Below are 21,495 nucleotides of genomic sequence, written 5' to 3' on the forward strand. Positions count from 1 at the left end.
CCCAGGGCAAGTCACCAAACCTCTACCTGCCTCAGTTTCTTCATATGGAAAACAGGGATATTAATACCTACAGTGTCAACTTCAAAGGGTTGTTATGAGGCTTAAATGAGATGAGGCATAGGAAAGGCTTTGTAAACCCTAAAGCTGCTAAAATAAATTATTATTATTATAAGCGCTCAATGATCAGTAGATAACTGATTAATTATCAGACATAGAGTTAAGCGCAAATTCTTTAAAACAAGATCAAGGCCCTTACAAACTGTTCTTGCCAGATGACTCTAAGGGCCAGTGGGCAAGATCATCTCTTCTTACTGAGTGGTCACTAATTTCTGAAGTGATATTAATGCAATGTGCTTAAAATTTCATCATAAGTATATACAGTTTTGTCTCATTTATCCAAGGATATCAATCATACAATCTGAGAGTTGGAAAAGATTTTAGATAGAGCTCATCTGGTCCAACCTGTTCTTATAAGCAGGGACATCTTTCTAACATGGTCACCAAATCACAAAGTCATGGAACCTTGTTTTTGAGGTTGAGCTCACATTAGGTGCTTTGTTTAACCTCTTTTCCTCCCCGAATCATTACTCTATTCACTTTTATTTGGTGTACAGACCGACATTCTAGTAGGGAAGCCATTTGAAACTACTAAACCACCAATACCAAACCACCTGTCCTGCAGGGAGATGCTTCAGAGAAGTTAGTTGTGTTGGGCAGGCACTGGGTATTAGCCTGAGAGACCATTTGTCTAATCTCAGTGCATAGTGGTTTTCAGGAGGGATAGGAGCAGGCCTCAAAGATGGGAAACTGACCTGCACTCAGATTTTCCTGTCAGGATTTCACAATGTAGCCTTATTACCATTTGAAGTGAATCCCTAGAACATTAGGCACACTCGTGGTTAAATATAAGTGCAAAACCAAACTCCAAAGCCAAATATACATGATTTGGGCATTATAAAGGCTTCTGATCATAAATGAGTTGGGGATTATTTGCCTTTTCCCTCTTCATGAATGTAGTTAATCAGGAGTTAATTATAGATATGAACAGGACTCCTTAAGGGACTGGCATTGGCCTTTTTCAGAGGGACAAAGACAACCTTGGAATCTTAAATAACTCTATAATTGCCTCCTCTGGACATTGAAAGAATTTTGATTTGATGATTTCACATTATTAGATTCCCAAGAAAATTCCTAGGAAAGAAGGAGATATGGCATTTTCTAGGGGAAAGAATTCCTCTAAGCAGCAACAAGATACCCTGTTGCATTTCCCTCTACCTTTTCTGAAATTAATATGTATGAGTTTCCTAAATAAACTAATAGAAAAGTATGGGCTTTCTTAGGACCAGGAAAACTTTTTATCTTTTATATTTCTCAGGTGTTCTCTCATTCATGAGCTTCCCTGTACTTTTATTGATCATATTTCTAAGTGTAACTACTTGTGGGCCACTGGAGTTTTCAGATCTGTGGGTTCTGCCTCCAGAATTCCCCCAAAGTCCATGCAAAGAGCCATCTGCCCATTAACTCCCTAGGAACCCCTCAGAGGAATAAAATGGCTGGTCTACCTTAAAAAAAAAAGTTAAAGAATGCTGTTATTCAAGGGAATATAAGCAAACACAAATCTGCCAAGTTCGGTAAAGAAAATTTGGAATAGAAATTGATGGATCTTTTGAAAGTTCTTTAACAGTGAAATATCCCAAAGAACCATAAGTTCATAAAACAATGGATGGGTCCTTTATCCACCCTGCAGATAGTTTTCCCAACTGTGACCAAGTTCTTCATTCGATGCCTCATTGGAGTTTAATTCAATGTAAATCTGCTAGAAATGTTTTCATTTTGATTTAACTGTAATATTTGTTCAAAGCTCAGTTTATAGATGGAATTATTTGGAGGTTTCAACCTGGATGACTAAGAGCACGGAATTGCTCTCAAAAGTAGCAGGGAAGTTTGGAAGAGAAGACAGTTTAGAGGAAAAGATAATGAACATTTAATGAAATAGAGGATGGTCAAGCTTACCTAATGAAAAGACCAGAGCTAAATAGAAAATCTGATATATAAACACAAGACTCAAGAGAAGCATGAGAAGGTAAACATGAAAGAGTAATCATAAGGGTCTCAATAAAGTTAAACTGTTTACATTCATATATAGGAAGATGATACATGTAACTCCTAAGAACTGTATCAGTATTAGGGCAGTTAAAAGGAGTTTACATAGACAGAGGACTTGAGTTTGAGTTGATTATGTTGGAATGATTTCCAAAAAAAAAAAAAATGAAGGCGTGAGAAAGAGGGATGCACTGGGAGAAGGGAGAGGCAGGATGGGGAAAATTTTCTCACATAAAAGAGGCCTATAAGAAAAAGATTTACAGTGAAAAGGAAAATGGAGGGTGGTAGGTAATGCTTGAACCTCATTCTCATCAGAATTAGTTCAAAAAGGGAAGAATACACACACACATATATACATACTCAGTTGTGTATAGAAATGCAACTTACCTAGTAGAGAAATAGGAGGGGAAGAGGAGAAGAGAAAGGGGTGGGGAGATGATAAAAGGGAGGTGAGATTAAGGGAGGCAGTGGTTAGAGGCAAAATACACTTTGGAGGAAGGACAGGATAAAAAGATAAAGAGAAGAAGGGAAAACAAAAGAAAATAAGATGGAAAGAAATACATAGTTATCACAATTATGAATGTGAATGCGAGGGTGGAAGCAGATAGCGGAATGGATTAGAAACCAGAATCCAACAATATACTGTTTACAAGAGACATACTTGAAACAGAAAAGACACACACAGAGTTAAAAATAAAGGGCTAGAGCAGAACCTAATAAGTTTCCACTGAACTAAGAAAAAGGCAGGGGTAGCAATTGTGATCTCAGACAAAGCAAAAGCAAAATAGGCCTAATTAAAAGAGATAACCAGGGGAACCACATTTTGCTAAAAGGATACATAGACAACGAGGTAATATCAAAAACTTTTACAGCAAGTTTCTCTGATAATGGTGTCATTTCTCAAATATATACTGAATATAGAACTGAGTCAAATTTATAAAAATGAGGCATTCCCCAATTGATAAATAAAAAGGATATAAACAGGCAGTTTTCAAAAGAAGAAATCAAAGCTATCTATCTATATAGTCCTATGAAGAAATGCTCTAAATCACTATTGATTAAAGAAAGGCAAATTAAAACAACTCTGAGGTACCACCTCACACCTATCAGAAATGACAAAGGCTGGAGAGGATGAGGGAAAAATAGTTACATTAATGAATTGTTGGTGGAGTAGTGAACTGGTTCAACCATTCTGGAGAACAATCTGGAATTATACCCGAAGGGCTACAAAACTGTGCATACCCTTTAACCCAGCAATACCACTACTAGGTCTATACCCCCCAAAAAGAACAAAGGAAAAGGAAAAGGACCTATATGTACAAAAATATTTATATCAACTCTTTTTGTTGTGGCAAAGAATTGGAAATCAAGGGGATGCTCACCGATTGGGGAATGGCTGAACAACTTGTGGCATATGATTATGATGGAGTATTATTGTGCTATGGGAAATGACAAAGGGAGTACTTTCAGAAAAACATGTCAAGACCTATATGAACTGATACAAAGTGAAGTGAGCAGAACTGGGAGATCACTGTATAAAGTAACATCAATGTTGTAATGATGATCAACTGTGAATCAACTTGGCTACTCTGATTGATACAGTGATCCAAGACAATTCCAAAGGACTCATGTTGGAAAAATGCTATCCACCTCTAGAAAGAGAACTGATGAACTTTGAGTGCAAATTGAGGTATACTTTTCTCACTCTATTTTTCTTGCTTTTTTTTTTTTTACAATATGGCTAATATGGAAATATGTTTTGCATGATTTCACACGTCAAAAATTATGGATCAGGAAACCTAGAGGGCACAGTGGAAAAGGTAGGTAAATGTGAAGCTGAACATTGGAGGAGTTGGGTTGAGGTGGTTAGGAAGAAGGATGTGGACAGCTGCATTAGGAGAGAAGGATTTGCCTTTCAGCAGCTAGGAGTTCAGTACCACTGAGATAAGAGAGTAGGGGTATGCTAACCATTGCATAGTATCAGTGGATGGGGAAAGGTCTGATGAGGGCCTGACCTAATGGAATGTGGTACTGTGATGTCCTATGAGAAATAAGTATAGCAAAGGGATTCTGGGAGCCCAGTCCAGAGGCAGTAGGTATTGATGGAGTTGGGCCTGGGTCCTACTGGAAAGGCCTTTCCCTTTGACTCCTACTACATTCTTTTGTCATGAAGAGATAGGATATTCTTTTCATGCATCAGTGGAAAGGAGCAGTAAGGTTTCCTTTCATTCTGTTGTTAAAGGTACTTGATTGTGGAGTTGGGCGTTATGATAGAGAAATGTGGGCAAGTTGGAGATGAGTAGGTATGTATGAGCAGAATGGAATAGGCATCAGGTTGTGGAAAGGAAGGGCAGAAGCAAGTAGGGCAATGCAGGGGGTGGTGACAGAGAAAGTCATAAAGGCACCATCCATGATCAATCCTTTGGCATTAGCAGAGCCCCCATTAGGGGGCTAGGCGAGGAAGACAAGCCTACCTAGCAAGTCGATCTGTGTCATTTCACCCACACACATCACTGACACAAATGACTTGGAGTAAAAGAATAGAACAGAGCAGAAATGTAGTATTGTTCCAATAACTAAATCCTATTCAATTGTGCTAAGTAACTTCATAAAAACAGATTCTTTAATTGAAGGCTCAATGTAGGTAGGTTCTGTCTCACAAAGTATTGATAGGACTAGTAATGCTTTGTCTGCTTTGGAGTTTATGGCCTGGAATGTGAATTAGGCTTCAGTTTTCCATGTTTGATGACACCTTAGAAAAGGGTGGGAGGGGAGCCATCTGCATTTGAACGTTTTAATTAATCTTATTTAGAGGAAACGTTACCTTAAATCAAGCAGAGTTAGCCAATCTTTGAATATTATTCAAGCAGAACAACCAACATTTAGTACTACTGGCACCAAATGCTTCAGACAGCTCCCGTAATGAGTGTTGTAAGTCAGATAAAAATGAGGTCACCCACAGAGCCAACCAGAGGGCAGCATGAGTTCTAGAGGCTACAAGGTACAGTCTGGGCTCTGACCCCCCCACTCCCATCCCCACCCCTTCTCTGTTTATCTTCTGGCTGGGGAGCTCTCTCATGAAACCACTGACTTCTCACCTGGGACTGGTGATGGAAAAAGGTCAGTCTCCTGGCTACTTCCCAGGATGGCATGAAGGGCCATTCATTGGCATTAAAACTATTGGATCTCAAAGTACCAATGTGAAGTGATGAGTAGACAACATGGAAAAATAAGAAGGGTCCAGTTTGCATACATGTCTTTTGCTTATTAAACATAGAAATATTTCATACTCAAGTAAGAAAGAACTATGCTCTTTGTATCGTGGGAAGAGTGTGTCCCCAGGAATTCTGTGCACGTGCCAGATCTGCTGTCTTCCCAGCTGACAACTTTGTTATTCTAACAATCATTTGATGACTTCAAAGCTCTTCAGTCTCACCCCATCTATGGATGGAGAAAATGCCACATCCATCCCAATGAATGAACAAATAGGAATGACTGATTTGGGGAAGGACGGAATAGAAGAGGAGTATTGCATAAAAAAGCCATAATGATTGGAAGACTGCTAGGACAATAAACCTATGAGGTCATTATAGTGGCGAGATGTTCAAGTTGCAGTGTCCAACAGGTAGCTAGAGCTTGAGTACCAGAGATCTACTATAGCTGCCAAATACATTATTACTATGAGTGTAGTTTGGTTAAAGTAGTAGACTGATTTTTCAGTGAACTGATTGAAATGGAGTTATAATTACAGCTTTTAGGGTAAGAATACTATCTGGATATTTCTGCTAAATTGCTGAAGAATTAATACCAAGAGAAGAATTGTTTTTAATCAATTCACTCCGTATTTTGTAAAATTAGACAAAATGACAACAAAATTCACACAGTCACAGTCAAGAATATCAAGGAAATCATGAAAAAGAAAGGAAAAGGCTTCGTCTCCCCTCCCCAGATTTCCAGGTATACTATAAAGTTATAATTATCAAAACTATGTGGTGCTATATTAAAAATAGATTCGTGGAATAGGTTAAATGATAGTGAGTTAAAACCAGTGTAGCTTCCCTAGTATTCAAAAACTCTAGGGAAAATGTTAATTATTCAACAACAATCGTTGGCAAAACTGAATGACAATTTGGCCCCAAATGGAAAGACCAAAATCTCACACCATTCACCACAATTAATGTCAAATACAGCAACTACTATAATTTTTAAAAGACCATAAATAAAGAATAAGTGATTGTTCTCTCCTTTACAGCTGTGAAGAGGAGATAAATTCTGAACAAGCTTTGAATTAAAGGAAATTATAGGAAATCAAATTGATGAATTTGATTATGTAAATAAGGAGCTTTTGTACCACAAAAAAGAATATCTAGAATAAGAAGGGAAAAAAATCTTTGCATTAGATACTTCTAATAAAAGTCTGACATCTAAAATATATAAAGAACTGACCGAAATATATCAGAAGAAGAATCATTTTCTTATTGATAAGAAGACAAAAGTCATGAGCAGGCAAATAATACTTGACACATACAGTACTTTAAATTTACAAAATGCTCCACATATAATATTTTGTTTGAGCTTCACGACAACCCTGTGAATTAGGGAGAGTAAGTATTATCCCCTTTTATAGAAGAGGCAGCTGAGGCTCAGAGGTGTTAAATGCCTTGTTAATAGTCACACAGCTGGTGTGAGAGGCATGATTTGAGCTCATATCTTCATGCCTCCAAATCTAGTACATTGCTTCTAGGGCCAGGTTGGTTTAATTTTCATTTTTTTATTATTAATTATTTTGAATAGTTCCCCCCCCCACCAGGTGATTGTTTACAGTTTGTATTTCTTCTTTTGAGAATTGGTGTCAGATTCCAAAACAAAACATCCTTCCCTGGCTGCTACTCTCTTCTCTCTATAAGTGTGGTTTCCCCCCAATTAAAATGTAAGCTCCTTTGTCATGCTTTTGTATTTGTAACCCTAGCAGTTTAGCATAGTGCTTGGCAGTTAATAAATAATTCATTCATTCAGCCTTTCATTGACTAGAAAGTTTGAGAGATTGACTTGGAATCTGTTCCTCAAAATCTACCTTGGAAGTTGTTTTGTGGTTTTTTCCCAAAATCTCTGGTGTGAGTTTTTTAAAATTGGAATTCTCATTCCTTGGGGATTTCAATGAATGTAACTGCAGTTAATTAACATTTTGTTATGCTTGATTTCCTCATACCTTACTTCCCCAATTTCCACTCCCTCTTTACCATGACTTCAGCAGAATGTAGAATGAGGTTAGGGTTGTAAGGTTAGGATTAGGGTTAGTTTGGGCTCTGATTTCACTGTATGGGGCCCACCACATGTAAGAACCCTGAGAGCAAGGGTACCTTTCTGTGTTTTCCATTGTATTAATAGCTGTAAGGCAGAGCCTTGCACATGGGTGCTTAACAAATGCTTATTTAATCCTAAATCCATAATCAAATGGATCAGCTCTCTGGAAAAAGGTCCTGCCTGGAAACTAGGCAAGATCCCACTTCATTTCAGCTCCACTGAGGAAAAATGAATATTTTCCAGAGATATTTTCTAAGGATTTGGCTCCCTCGGAGAAGGAAGTCACTAGGAGAGGACTCTCAGATTACCAGAAGAAGGACAGAGTATTGCCTCACTATGACACTACAGAAGGGGATGTTTAATTCACAGTTCACTAAGTAGTAAATGGACTTTCATAGTTGTCTGTTTACAACTACTGAAAGCTGCGCTGCCTGTCCTCTATGCCTTACCTCCCACCCAGTCCCATCTATTATATCACCCTGAATATAAGAAGAATTTCACAGACATAAAGGGTCCATTGGTGTTGTATTCTGCAGAATTTAATTTGAATAAATCCAATTATATCTTGGTAATGAGACTACTAAATTTTAATGTCCGCTTTAATGAACAGTAAAATCCACTCCAAAACAAACTGAACAACTCTCTGTGCCCCAAAGGTCTTTCGGGATTGATGCAGTTAATTGACTAATGCAGGAAAGAGCCCCAGTGTGTAAGATACACATCTCCTGAAGCCTGTTGTGAGCCTGATGGCACAGATCGAGTGGGTGGCATTTGTAATCACCTGGGAGGGCCAGAGAAAGTGATGGATTGCTTTCTGAAACTGTAGGACAGTATAACATACTTCAGGACTGTCTTTAAGAGACCAGGGCAAAATGTCAATGGTCAAAATGGTCCAGAGTTGAACTGGGAGTATGTGACTAAGCTGGAGTGAAGAATGCCTTGTTATCGTTTGGATTTGTCTCTGAGACCCACTTGGCCCTTTCTCTTTCTATGACTCCTCCGCTATAACAGATTGTTTGGGTGGTTTGCTTTATAAAAAACAATATAGGAGCACTAAGGTATTTCCAGGGCTAGGCCTCTACTTTTGTCAAGGAGCAGAATTCAGTTCTAGCCATATACCCAACCCAAAGCAACCTGAAGGAAAATAGTACTGAACTCAAAAATGATGTCTTAGAGGAAATTTCTCAAAGGAGTGCCTGGACTAAGAAAACTAAGACATATTTAAGTATGTATCATATGTGGATATTATTAACTGAAGAAATGAGTGTCTCCTGAAGTGACTTAGATGGAATGGTAAATTTTTATTTCCTTGTGTCTATGATATAGTGATTAAAATCTTAGCTATTTCTGATTTTGCCTATTTCTTTCTTACCAAGTGTCCTGGGTTTTTATCAGCTTTGCCAGGGTTAAGAAAAAAAAATTAAACTTTCTGTTCTATGTAAAGGAAATAACCCAAGTGGCCTTACCAACCCATTGCAGCCACATTTACATTAATGTAAATGTGATGTTTCATATTAGCATATATTTATATACACGCATACTCAAATGTCACCAGGCAAATTGATGTCTAAATAAGAGCCTGGACATGATGGCAATAACTCTCAGAACGAGTCCTTTGCTATACATTGAGTCAACTCCAGGGGGAAAGCTTCTGGGTTAGCTGCTAAAATATATTTACTTCCATTGATGAGGTGGTTAAACGTTGAGAATTAAGAAAATATTCCAATTTATTGTAGTTTTCTACTGGAAATGTCAAACTGCCCAAAGGATACCGATGATCTTGAGTAGCTGTGGCAAACCAATTACCAGCAAGATGAAAGGAAGAAGTCGAGGTGAAAATTAGCCTTCTCTCATTTAAAAGCCCCTCTCTCATTTCTTGTTTCAGTTGATTGTATTAACTATCTTTTTGAACTATTGCTCTTTCTTCTGGAGACCAAGGTACAGCAGGGAGTACGGGGAAGAAAGGTGATTGAATCTCTGAGTCCCTGAGTGCCAAACACATGAAATTCACATCACTCTAGTCCTCCGGGAAGAAGTCAAATTGATTTAATGATTTATTGAAGGCAGCATTTACTGAAAGAGAATGGAAATCATTTACCAAGTCAGTTTTTACCACTTTGGGCTTTGTTGAAGTCAAACAGGCAATCAAAGAAGAAAGGCAGCAAGAGACTGCCTGCCAAAATCTTTTTGTTTTCCATTCGTCCATTTCAAACATTAGCAGTTAGGGGATTTAAGGCCCAATTTCGTTTTTTCCTTTAGAAAAGCAGGAGCATTACAGTGTACCCAAATTACTAAAAAACCATTGGGGCTGGGCTTTTGTATCAGGGCTAAGACCCTTAGGTAGTCTCTAGGTAGTGGCAAGAGCATGGAATTTAGAGTTGGAAAGTCTGGATTCAGGTCCCAGATCTGCTATTTACGTATATTTTGTATTTACTTATCTCCATACACATTGCTTTCTTCTGAAGGTTGTAAGCGCCTTGGCAGCAGGAGTGGGTTTGGTTTTCTCTTTGTAAGCCCAGCATACAGTACAGTGCTGGGCACACAGCAAATGTTTACCAAACGTTCATTGAATTGAATGTGATCTCATGCAAAATCACTGCCACTCTCTAGGCCTCCCTTTCCTTCTCCATAAAATTAGGTATTAGACATGATGATCTCTCAGTTTCCTTCCACCTCTAAATCTATGATCCTAAGATATTTTCTGAGCCTCAGTTTCTTTGCCTATATAACGATGAGGTAGAAATCTGTGATTCCTCCTGTCCCTTCTAACTTTAATATTCTGTGAAATGAAAGGACTTTTCTCACTTCTCTTTGATCACTGTTTGTCCTAAGTTCAGCACACCCTCCACTGAATGCAGCTGCAAAGAAGGCTGACCAGCATCAAAGCTTCCAGCTTTTGTCCTGATCCTGGTCTCAAGTTGACCTCAGCCCAATTTTGGCTCTGCTTTAGGGCCAAACTCCATAGCATTCCGGTGCTAGTCTCTTTACTGGTCTCCATCCAACTGCTAGCCCTGTCTCTGCCCCAGCTGTTTTTTTTTTTTTTGGTCTCTGCAGCTTTTTATATAAAACCAAGGAGTGGGAAGGAGTTGAAGAAATGAATGGAAGAAGGGTAGTGCAGTAGAAGGAGCAGGGCACTGACCTTGGAGTTAGAAGGATCTGGTTTGGACTTTCAGCCTCATTGCATTCTAATGGTGTGAGTTTGGCCAGGCCAATGAGACTCTCTGAACATCAATATTATCCTAGAGATAATACTTATATTACCTACCTCACAGGGTAGGTCAGAAGATCATCTGCTAATGAAGAAGCATTTATTAAGCACCTACTATGTGCCAAGCATTGTAAAAGGTATTGGGTATACAAAGACAGGTGGCACAGTGGATAGAGTGCCAGGCCTAGAGTCAGGAAGAGCTAAGTTAAAATCTGACCTCAGACACTTAGTAGCTGTGTGAACCTGAGCAAGTCACTTAACCCTGTTTGCCTCAGTTTCCTCATCTGTCACATGAGCTGGAGAAGGAAATGGCAAACCTCTCCGGTACCTTTGTCAAGAAAACCCCAAATGGGGTCATAGTCATACACTACTGAAAAACAACTTAACAACAACAAAGACAGATACAAATACCAAAATGAAACAATTTCTGCCCTCAAGGAGTTTAAAGTCTATCAGGGGAAAAACATATTTACATATAAGTACACATAAAATGAATACGAAGCAATTTATATTCATTTGGGGCAGGGGAAGAGTAGCATCTGGGGTGATCAGGAATGGCCTCATGTAGGAAATGGTACTTGAGTGGAGCTTTGAAGGATGTTAGGGATTTTCAGAGACAGAGGTGAAGAAGGAATTCATTCTAGGCATGGCGGATGACCTGTTCAAAGGCATGGAGGGAGGAGATGGAAACAGCAAGAAGACTGCTTTGGCTCGACCAAAACTCCTTTGTATAGAGGAGAGTAATGTATAGGTTTGGAAAGAGGCCAGTAACAGTTTGTGAAGAGTTTTCAATGCCAAAAAGAAGAGTATGCTGCTAATCCTAGAGGTCATGATCAAAGAAGATAGGACTAGGCATTGGGCTTATGAATTACTGGCATGAGGAAGTTGCCTGAAGCACTGAGAGGTTCAGTGACTTGTCTAGGGTCACGCAGACAGGGTGTGTCAGAGGCAGGACTTGAATTCAGGGCTTCCTAGCTCTAAAGCTAGTTCTTTATCTACTGTCAGGCTGTAAATTCAACTCACACAGCATTTATTAAGCACCTCCAAAAGAGCTTACATTCTACTTGGGGACCACATCAAGTCTATCAACAAGCATAGGAGAAAATGCACCAGAGCTGAGCCTGGCAGGAAGCCTCAGACACTTACGAGCTATGTGACCCTGGGCAAGTCACTTAACCTCTGTTTGCCTGTTTCCTCAGCTATAAAATGGGGATAATAATGGCACCTATTTCTCAGGATTGTTTCTAGGATCAAATGAGAATAATATTTATGAAGTGCTTAGCACATAGGAGATGCTATATAAATGTTAGTTGTTGTTAGCCTCCTCATCATGATCATTATTTTTAAGTGAGGATTTTTTTTAAGTTTTTAGGCAATTGGGGTTAAGTGACTTGCCCAGGGTGACACAGCTAGTAAGTGACAAGTGTTTGGTCTGAGGCCGGATTTGAACTCAGGTCCTCCTGACTTCTGGGCCGGTGCTCTATCCACTGTACCACCTAGCTGCTCCTTTAAGTGAGGATTTTGAGAGGTAGAGATGGTGTGTCAGTGAATTTTAGGTGTGGGCAATGGCTTGTGTGAAGATACAGAGGTGGGAGATGGTGCTCTGAATTTGGAGAAGAGCTACTAGTCTAGTTTTGTTGAAGGGGAGAGTTTGTGAAGGAAAATCGTATGAGATCAGGCTTCAAAGGCAGGTAAGAGCAAGATTTTGCAGGGCCTTAAATACCAGGACAAGGAGTTTCTACTTCATCCTGCAGGTAGAGGGGAGCCACTGATGGTTTTTGAGTAGGGGAGTGACAGCATCAGAGATGTGCCTTAAGGAGATTATAGTAATCCCTTCCACATTCCTGGTGCCCCGGAGATCTGGAAAATCCACATAAAATTTTTTGCCCCTCCCTTTGTACCAGAGAAGAAGTCTGAATTTTTTTCTTTTTCTCTTATGAGGTGTTTACAGTACCTTATTGTGAAATGTAGGTTAAATGTTTGGTCATAGGCTCTGTGTTGTCTGCTGGCCTTTGTGTGTCATCTGCACCTTCCGTAAAACTTCCCCAAAACTCCCATTTAATTTCTTACGCCAACCTGCCTAATATGGAAAGTTGATGTGGAAGGGATATTTTGGCAGCTGCATGGAGGGTATATTGGAGAGGAGAATGGCTAGAAGCAGTTAGGAGACCATTTAGGAGGTGGTAGCATAGGTAAGAGGTGAGGAGGGCTTGGACTTAAGTGGTGACAATGTGAAAGGAGAGGAGACACATGTGAGATGTTGCGGGGATAGAATCTCCAAGATCTGGCAACTAGTAATGGAGAGGGAAACCTCAAGAATGATTCCAAGGTTACAAACCTGGAAGGATAGTAGAGTTATCCACTGAAATGGGAAAGTCTGAAGGAAGGTCAAGGTGTCAAGGATGAGGGAGGACAGGGAGAGAGAAATGAATTCTGTTTGGGACATGTTGATTTGGAGATGCCTATAGGATATCTAGAAGGAATAAAGCAGGTGGATAATGATGTAGAGTTGGAATTGAAAAGAGGGCTATAGGTATAGAGCAGCGAGGTACTTTAGAGGCCATTTTTCCAAGCACCTCATTTTACAGATAAGGAAACTGAGGCCAAAAGTGGTTAAGTGACTTGCTCAAGATCACACAGGTAGAAAATGACAGTGATATGATTTGAGCTTGGGTCCTCTGTCCTCAAATCCAGGGCTCTTTCCACTGTCCCATGCTGCCTCTGTGTAGAGATAAGTGAATCCAAAGAGGGCAGACAACATGACCAAGGGAGAAAGTGTATATATATATATGTGTGTATATATATATATATATATATATATATATATATATTATATATATATACATATATATATATATAATATATATATATGTATGGAGAGAGAGAGAGAGAGAGAGAGAGAGAGAGAGAGAGAGAGAGAGAGAGAGAAAAGAGGGTCTTTTAGGGGATACCTATACTTAAGGGGAGTGACCTGAGCATGTTTGTAGGCAGAAGATAGGGAAAGATTAAAGATGAGAGAGGATATGATTAATAGGACAAGCAACTAAAAGAATGAATGAATTTTTTTTTTGCAAGGCAATTGGGGTTAAGTGACTTGCCCAGGGTCACACAGCTAGTACGTGTCAAGTGTGGTCTGAGGCCGGATTTGAATTAAGGTCCTCCTGACTTCAGGACCGGTGATCTATCCACTGCACCACCTATCTGCCCCCAAGCAACTAAAAGATACAGTAAAGGATGGGAGGTATCGAGGTGGACCTTGACAATGAGAAATGCCACTTCTTCTTCAGAAACAGGAGGAAAGGAGGAAGGATAGGTAAAGTTACAGTGTGATTCTGAGGTGTGGAATAGGAGATTTAAGGCAACTAAGGTTGACCTCACCTTCCCATTTTCCTCAGGAAAGTAAGAGATGAGGTCACCTGCTGAAGGTGAGAAGTGGACGAGGCTTAGGGTTTGGAATAGTCTCTGAAGGGAGTGGGATAGAGTCAATGCAGGAAGAATAAGAGGTTTACCTTGCAGCAGTGAGGGCTCATTTGTGATCATATAACATGGATTTGGACTTGTCCTTTCCTAATCCCCCCCAACTACTACTGCTCTTCTTCCCAAAGTACTTTGTGTCTAACCACTTTGTACATATTTATATTTATTCTCTTTACATATAATCTGTATATACATATATGTATATGCTTCTTATCTCCCCATTTAAATGAAACCTCCTTGCAAATATTGCCGCATTCTTTGTACTTGTATCCCCAACATCTAACACTTAGACTGGCACACAGTAGACACTTAATAAGGACTTGTTGATTGATGAACTAACTGAATGATTAATGGCGTGGACCAGGTGCTGCTGTGATTCATTGTACTGCTCACTCCTCAAATCTTTGACAATTGGGTGTATATGGCAACAGGACAAGGGGGCAAAAGAGTCAGGGTGAAAATGATGTGTAACTGAATTGGTTAACTTTGGGTCAAGACTATTTGGAGGGGAGGGGAGTCTAGAGCAGAAGTGATGGACTGGAGAAACTGGGTTGCAGTAACCATGAATGAAGAGCAAAATAGATGGAGAGACAGAAGGACATGGTCACCAAGGAGAATTTCAGAGGCTGAAATCAGACACAGTCATGCATGACAGTGAGAGCTCAGGGATGACTCACCCTGAGGGTAGCAAACATATAGTTAAGTTATAGATCAGGGAAGTTCAGGAGACTGATGAAGTAGGATGTATGTTTGAAGGGACATTAATGTATGTTTATACTGGTGTTGATCATTATCATTATTTTGAGGAACTAGAGGAGGTTATAAGAAAAATGGATCTAGAAGTTGGGCAAACCCCCCAGTTGTCTACCCCACAATAATCCCTCAGTCAGAGAGCCTGTGGGAAAGCTAAGTGGTTAGAGCACTGGCCTTGAATTCAGGAAGACTCGAGTCTGAATTCTGTTTCTGACAATTATGGGCTATCATCCTGGGCAAGTCACTCCACCTTTATTAGCCTCAGTTTCCTCATCAATAAGATGGGAGAATAACAGCACCTACATCATAAGGACATAGTGAGAATCAAGTGAGATAACATATATAAAGTTGGCCTTAAACCTTAAATTGCTATGGAAAGTTAGCTCTTATTTCTATTATCAGAACCAACCAGGCAGGATTATTGAAATTACTTAGAGTTGCCTACAAAGAGAATACAATTTTACCACCTCCATCATATCTACCTAGTCAAGAAAGGAAGCCGAGGAGAAAATGGTTGACTTTGTCATAATATTAAGTCACATTGATAAAAAGTATGCAACATGCTTTACATTTATTACCCTGTCTGAGCCTCACAACAACTCTGAGAGTTGATATGGCAGACATTATTGTCCCTATTTTACAGACAGTTATGTGGGGTTAGGAGAGTTGAACTGATTCGCATAGGTTCATACGGTTGCTAAATGTCAAAAGTAGGATTTGAACACAGGTCAGGTGTCAGGAAAGGTCTCCCACACATGCAACTTTTCAAAAGCTAAAAACCACCCTCTAAAAACATCCCAAACAGTCCACTAAATGGTAGTGGTGGTTTTTAAAGCTGTTTTTTTTCCTCTTATTATTATTTGCTTTTAGACAGATTTCACCAGATATATCACATTACATTTTATCAATCATATTTAATGCAGCTAAAACTATCACCAAAGCTACCACATGGAAAATTTGTGAGTCTTCCATTTTTGGATTTATTTTTATTTTTGTTAGCAATTATCTGTACCTCTAATTTCCTGGAAGTTTACTACTGCACTCATGTTCAGGGAAACCCCAAGGGAGTGTTTCTGATCTGTTTAAGGTTCCACTAACCTCCACCAAATTAGTTGGTAATTTAGAGTTGCCTGGGGCTTTGGAAGATTAAGTGACTTGCCTACAGTCACACAGCCAGTGACCCACATCTTCCTCATTCAAGGACAGGCTTTACTAACTATGCTTCATGGGTGCAGTCTGACACATCATAGCTGTGTGACCCTGGGCAAGTCACTTAACCTTTTCTTTTAGAACCCCCATGCTTGTGCTGAATCAGTTATTGATACCATCCCTCTCTATTTTATCAGCTACCATGCTTTTTAACTAATCACGTCCTCTGGCAGATGACAGATTTGGGGAGCACCAAGTGAGCCGGTCTGGCTGGAATATAGAGTGTATAAAGGGCAATAATATGAAACAAGTCTGGGTAGCTAGACATTATGTGCCAGATTCTGGAGTTTGTATCTTATTCTAGAGGCAATAGGGAACCAGTGAAGATTTTCCAAGATAGGAGTGACATGGTCATGCCTGTGGGGAGTCAGGAGAGACTTGGGTTCAGCTCCTGGCTCTGATACTTTGCTAGCTGTGTGATTGTGGGCTAGTCCTTTGATAAATCTGAAATTCATTTTCCTCATCTGCAAAATGGGGATAGTAATGCCTGTAATACCTACTTTACAGGAGGATCAACATAGACACTGGATACGGAGCATTTCCAGACCCTCAGAGCACTCAGAGCACAGGGCTATCAGATGTATATGATGCATATTCATCAAATTCGGTCTCTCTTTTAAAAAATTCTTTGTACTATTTGATTGTCATATATTTAGTCATCATGATTTTCTTATACACCAAACAATGGACATTTTACCTTTATATAACTAATCATACTGTGCTTACATTTGAAACACATTGAAAAAGATTTATATTATGTTTCTTTCTATAGTCTTCCTATGGGCCTTGTTAATATCTTCTAGTTCATTACCTCAAAATTACATTTCTCCTGCATTTGCCACGGAAGCTGTCCCTTCTCTTCATTCTGCTTCAAAAGCATTTACTTAGGGCCTAGGTAAGAAGGAACATCTAACCATATTGGAGTGTGGTGTTTAAACGTTATATCTGTGAATGCCACATGTGTGAACATCTTGGTTACATTAATATCTGTTATATTTTTCAACATCATTCACTGGGGTGGTTAGTAAACTACTTTCTGACACCCAAATGGCAAATCTTTTTAAAAAAATTGAAATAATTTGAGAATGGTTATTACAATAATTTCATTTCCAGCAATTAGGCCTAACTCTCCTAAATATTTCAGTGTCAAATATAAATTTGTGTGTAACTTTTTGTTCATGTGCATGCGAATATGTGCACATACCTATGTATGTGCATGTGTGTTTAAGCTATGTTGGAGGCAAAAAAAAAAAGGAAAAGGTACAAAAAGGGATTGGACTGCTCCTCAGAAAAATGGGCCACTACCACCTCATGCTAGTTTCAGCATGATTAATATCAATCCATATCCACATTTTCTTTTTGATTTCAGCTCTAACTTTTCCTCAACTGTCATTTAAATTGTAACTTATTTTAAAATGGAGTCTCCTTCCTTAAGCAGCTCTTTGATTTCTAAGTCTAGTAGGACCTTTTAGTATCCTCAAAGTCTATTGAAACAGTCGTGGTTTAAGAAGCATTACACTTCAAATATCACTGAAGCCAATCTTTACTTCAGCCAATGGAAGTAAGTATGGAGCATGTTCTGAAAAGACTTCCATGTGCACCTGTCACATGAAAATTCTCTCCTTATCTGCTTTTGATTTTGCCGCCTCCTTTTCTGAGAGCAAATCTGTTGAAATCCAAAAGAAAATGGAGGTGAGGAAAAGACAGACTTCCTGATTTCAGAAAACTCCTTTGCTTTGATGTCTTTGATGTAACATCATGTACATATCCTTTTCAGTTGTTTCATCTACTGGTCCATTTATTTACTGAGTGACTTACTAGGTGCACTGCACTAGGCACTGTGGGGTGAAACAAGAGAAGTTAAAGGCATGATCGCCATTCTCAAAGTCCCATGCCAACCTTGGTGCCTTTCTCTTCTCTCCTCTTCACTCTTCCTACACATCCAATCATGTACCAAATCTTTTTGTTTCCGTGCACACAGAAGCTTTCCCATTATGTCCCCTTCTTTATGGTTCCGCACTTCATCCAACCTAGTTGAGACTCATCACTTGCCTGGACTGCTGCAATAGGCTCCTATTGAATCTTTGTTTGTTTGTTTGTTTATTTTTGCTTTTAGGCAACTGGGGTTAAGTGACTTGCCCAGGGTCACACAGCTAGTAAGTGTCAAGTGTTTGGTCTGAGGTCAGATTTGAACTCAGGTCCTCCTGACTTCAGGGCTGGTGCTCTATCCACTGCGCCTCCTAGCTGCCCCGGCTCCTACTGAATCTTCCTACCTCAAGATCCTCTCTACTCCATTCCACCCTCTCTTTAGAGGCACGAAAGGGATCTTCAACAGCACAGGTCTGACCATATCACCCTTTCTCCTCCCTCCAACCTCCAATCAATCAATTCCTCTGGCTTCCCTATTAGCGTTAGTATCAAATATAGACTCCTCCATTGGGCATTGAAAACTGCCCAAGCTGGCCCTTTCCTACCTGTCCAGCATCCTAACACTTTAATCACATCCACACACTTACATTCCAATGTGTGAAGATAATAAACAAAGTGGTGCTGGAAAGGAGAAGGGTGAGTACCCACGCAGGGCCATGATGAGGTCACTGAGCAAATGGAATGATGGCCAGAGAGGGCAGAAAGCTCACCTGTCCGCATGTGTAGTAGTCATTTCCAGTGGGGTGGACAGAGAAAGCAAGATTGTGTGTGTGTGTGTGTGTGTGAGACACACATATACCTATATGTATATATATTCACACACTTCTTGAAGTCTTCTCGTGATATGTGATATGGCATACAGCTTGTATTCCTAGGATTGAGATGTTATTTTCTCAGAATGTGTGCTTTGCACCCCCCATCCCTCACCTTCTACCACCATATATATAATAGATAATGCCTCCTGGACAAACTCTAGCAAGTTCTAACCTGCATTTTCATCACACTTATTTCAAATTCCATCTGGGTATGTGGTGTTAGAACAAGCAAAGAATTCCTGTGTGGAGAACGTGTTTATCTTTTTTCTAAAAACTTTGGTACAGATCAACTTTTGCTACTGAGTTTGTTTTGAACCCTTTCTGGGAAAATTAGTGGCAAAGATAGCCTAAGATCTGGGTCATGGTTTAGCAAAGACTATAGTAGGAAAGTCTACTAATGATCTTCCCAAGTAAGATGGGCATCCCTGCCATTTACATTTAACCAGCTTCTTCAATAATATCTAATTGATGCCATCTTTGAATGATAAGGGAGAGGGGTAGGTAATGGGGACAGTCAATTAAAACAAGAATAGAAAACACTCAGAAATATAAAAGAAGCAGGAGTAGGGGGCATGTGAGGGAAATTAATCTGATTTGTGACAAAGAGCAAAGCTGCATGAGGGTATTAAGCCTTTCTGGACTTTACCTGAATGTAATAACCAATCTTGCTTCCAGAAGGCTGATGATAAAACCTCCTTCCATCCTAGTGGTAGACTCCAGGCATTCAGTGCTATATATGTGTCATCACAGCTGGTCAATATGTTTCTTTTGCTTAATTTTTTTCTTTTTGTTACAAGGAAGGATTCTTTTGGGAGGGGATAGAGATGGAGAATGATGATAATGTAAAAATGTAAAAAAATCCCCAAATGGTGGCTCCAGGAGCTTGCTGGTATGCTGTTTGCTCCAGTGACACAGAATGTACTCCATCCATGTCTGCCCATTCTTTGCTCCTCTTGCCCATGGTCTCCCAGCAGGTCACTGTGAGGGGCCAACCTAATGGACTGGAGCATTTCTTGGCCCTTTTATGTCATAGTAATGGAGCACTTGGGCCATCCTCTGGTTAGCCTGTGCTTTCACCATATAACCCTCCCATGTTCTTTTTCATTCATACTTTTCTTTCATGACATCCTTCATATTACTTCTCCTACATGATTCCCTGTGTAATTTCCAGGCCTTGCATCCTGTTCATGTCCACTGTGTTCCTCTCCAGTCCCCTTGGGGTGGTTCCAAACTTCAAATTCTTCTGGAACCATGGTATATGACTCATAGCTGCACAATGATACAGAAATGAGATTGATGTTAAAAAGATGAGGTTTTTTTTCAGGGACAGTCTTGGGGTCATTGGAAGAACTTTTTCATTTCCCCAAATAGAATTCATCCTTTTCTTCTCTATTTTTTTCTATAAAGACTACGATTTTATATATTGCTGGATAAGCTGTAGAAGTTGCCTATTCAACTGCATATAAGTATTCTTCATCAACTTGGGGTTTTCTGAGGAGATAGTTAAGCGAAAGTCAATGGAGATTAGGGATCTGCCAACGTTTGGGAGACTGACGTGATCACCCCAATGTCAGATACAAACAGGAGTATATGGAGGACCTCACCATCTCTAGGGAATCCCTTCTCAGCTTGAGCTCTACCTTGGCCTTGCTCCATAATGGTAGGATTTCTTTGGGGAGCACATAGCTCCCTGCTTGTATCTTCATTTGACAGTAACGAGCAGGTCATCAACCCAGGTTATCTCTATTTTCCCTGTCAAGGAATTTTGTATATGGGAGATCCCTTATAAATGTCTGATTGTCTCCTTGGTAGGAAGGAAGGAAGGAAGGAAGGAAACATTAATTAAGCCACATGTGTGTAAACCACTGGATAGACAAAAAGAAAAGTCACAGTCCTTGCTCTTCCTAATGGGAGGATGGCACAGATGGAAAAGTCCCATAGTCCTTTGTCTAGCAACAAAATAGATGGTAATGCCTTTTCTTTAATGCCATTTCCACTGACAAAACGATATTGTTTCTGATGTTGAATCATTTGACAGGACCAAGGACTTTGTTGACAAGAACTTTCTGAGACTTTAGTAGCTGTGGAAGGAACACCTGTTGGACCCTATGCCAGGCCACAGCTCCACAGGGGCTGTTTCCTAAGATGATGGCTGATGGATATTTTCAAGGAAGAAAGGAAGGAAGGAGGGAGGGAGGGAAGGAAGGAAGGAAGGAAAAGGAAGGAAGGAAGGGAAAAGGGAAGGAAGGAAAAAGGGAAGGAAGGAGGGAGGGAGGGAAGAGAGGAAGGAAGGAAAGAGGGAAGGAAGGAAAAAGGGAGGGAAGGAAGGAAGGAAAGAGGGAAGGAAGGAAGGAAAGAGGGAAGGAAGGAAAGAGGGAAGGAAGGAAGGAAAGAGGGAAGGAAGGAAGGAAAGAGGGAAGGAAGGAAGGAAAGAGGGAAGGAAGGAAGGAAAAAGGGAAGGAAGGAGGGAGGGAGGGAAGAAGGAGGGAGGGAAGAGAGGAAGGAAGGAAAGAGGCAAGGAAGGAAGGAAGGAGGAAGGGAGGAAAGAAGGAGGGATGGAAGGAGGAAGGAAGGAGAGAGAGAAGGAGGAAGGAAGGAAATAAGCACTTATTTATTTCTAGCAGTTTTATAAATAATAATGACATCTTATATTTTTACATATCACTTAAGGTTTACAAAGTAAGTTACATACTTTAT

This window comes from Phascolarctos cinereus, unplaced genomic scaffold, assembly GCF_003287225.1.
Source record: "Phascolarctos cinereus isolate Bilbo 61053 unplaced genomic scaffold, phaCin_HiC Scaffold_8;HRSCAF=390, whole genome shotgun sequence".
Taxonomy (NCBI): Eukaryota; Metazoa; Chordata; class Mammalia; order Diprotodontia; family Phascolarctidae; genus Phascolarctos; species Phascolarctos cinereus.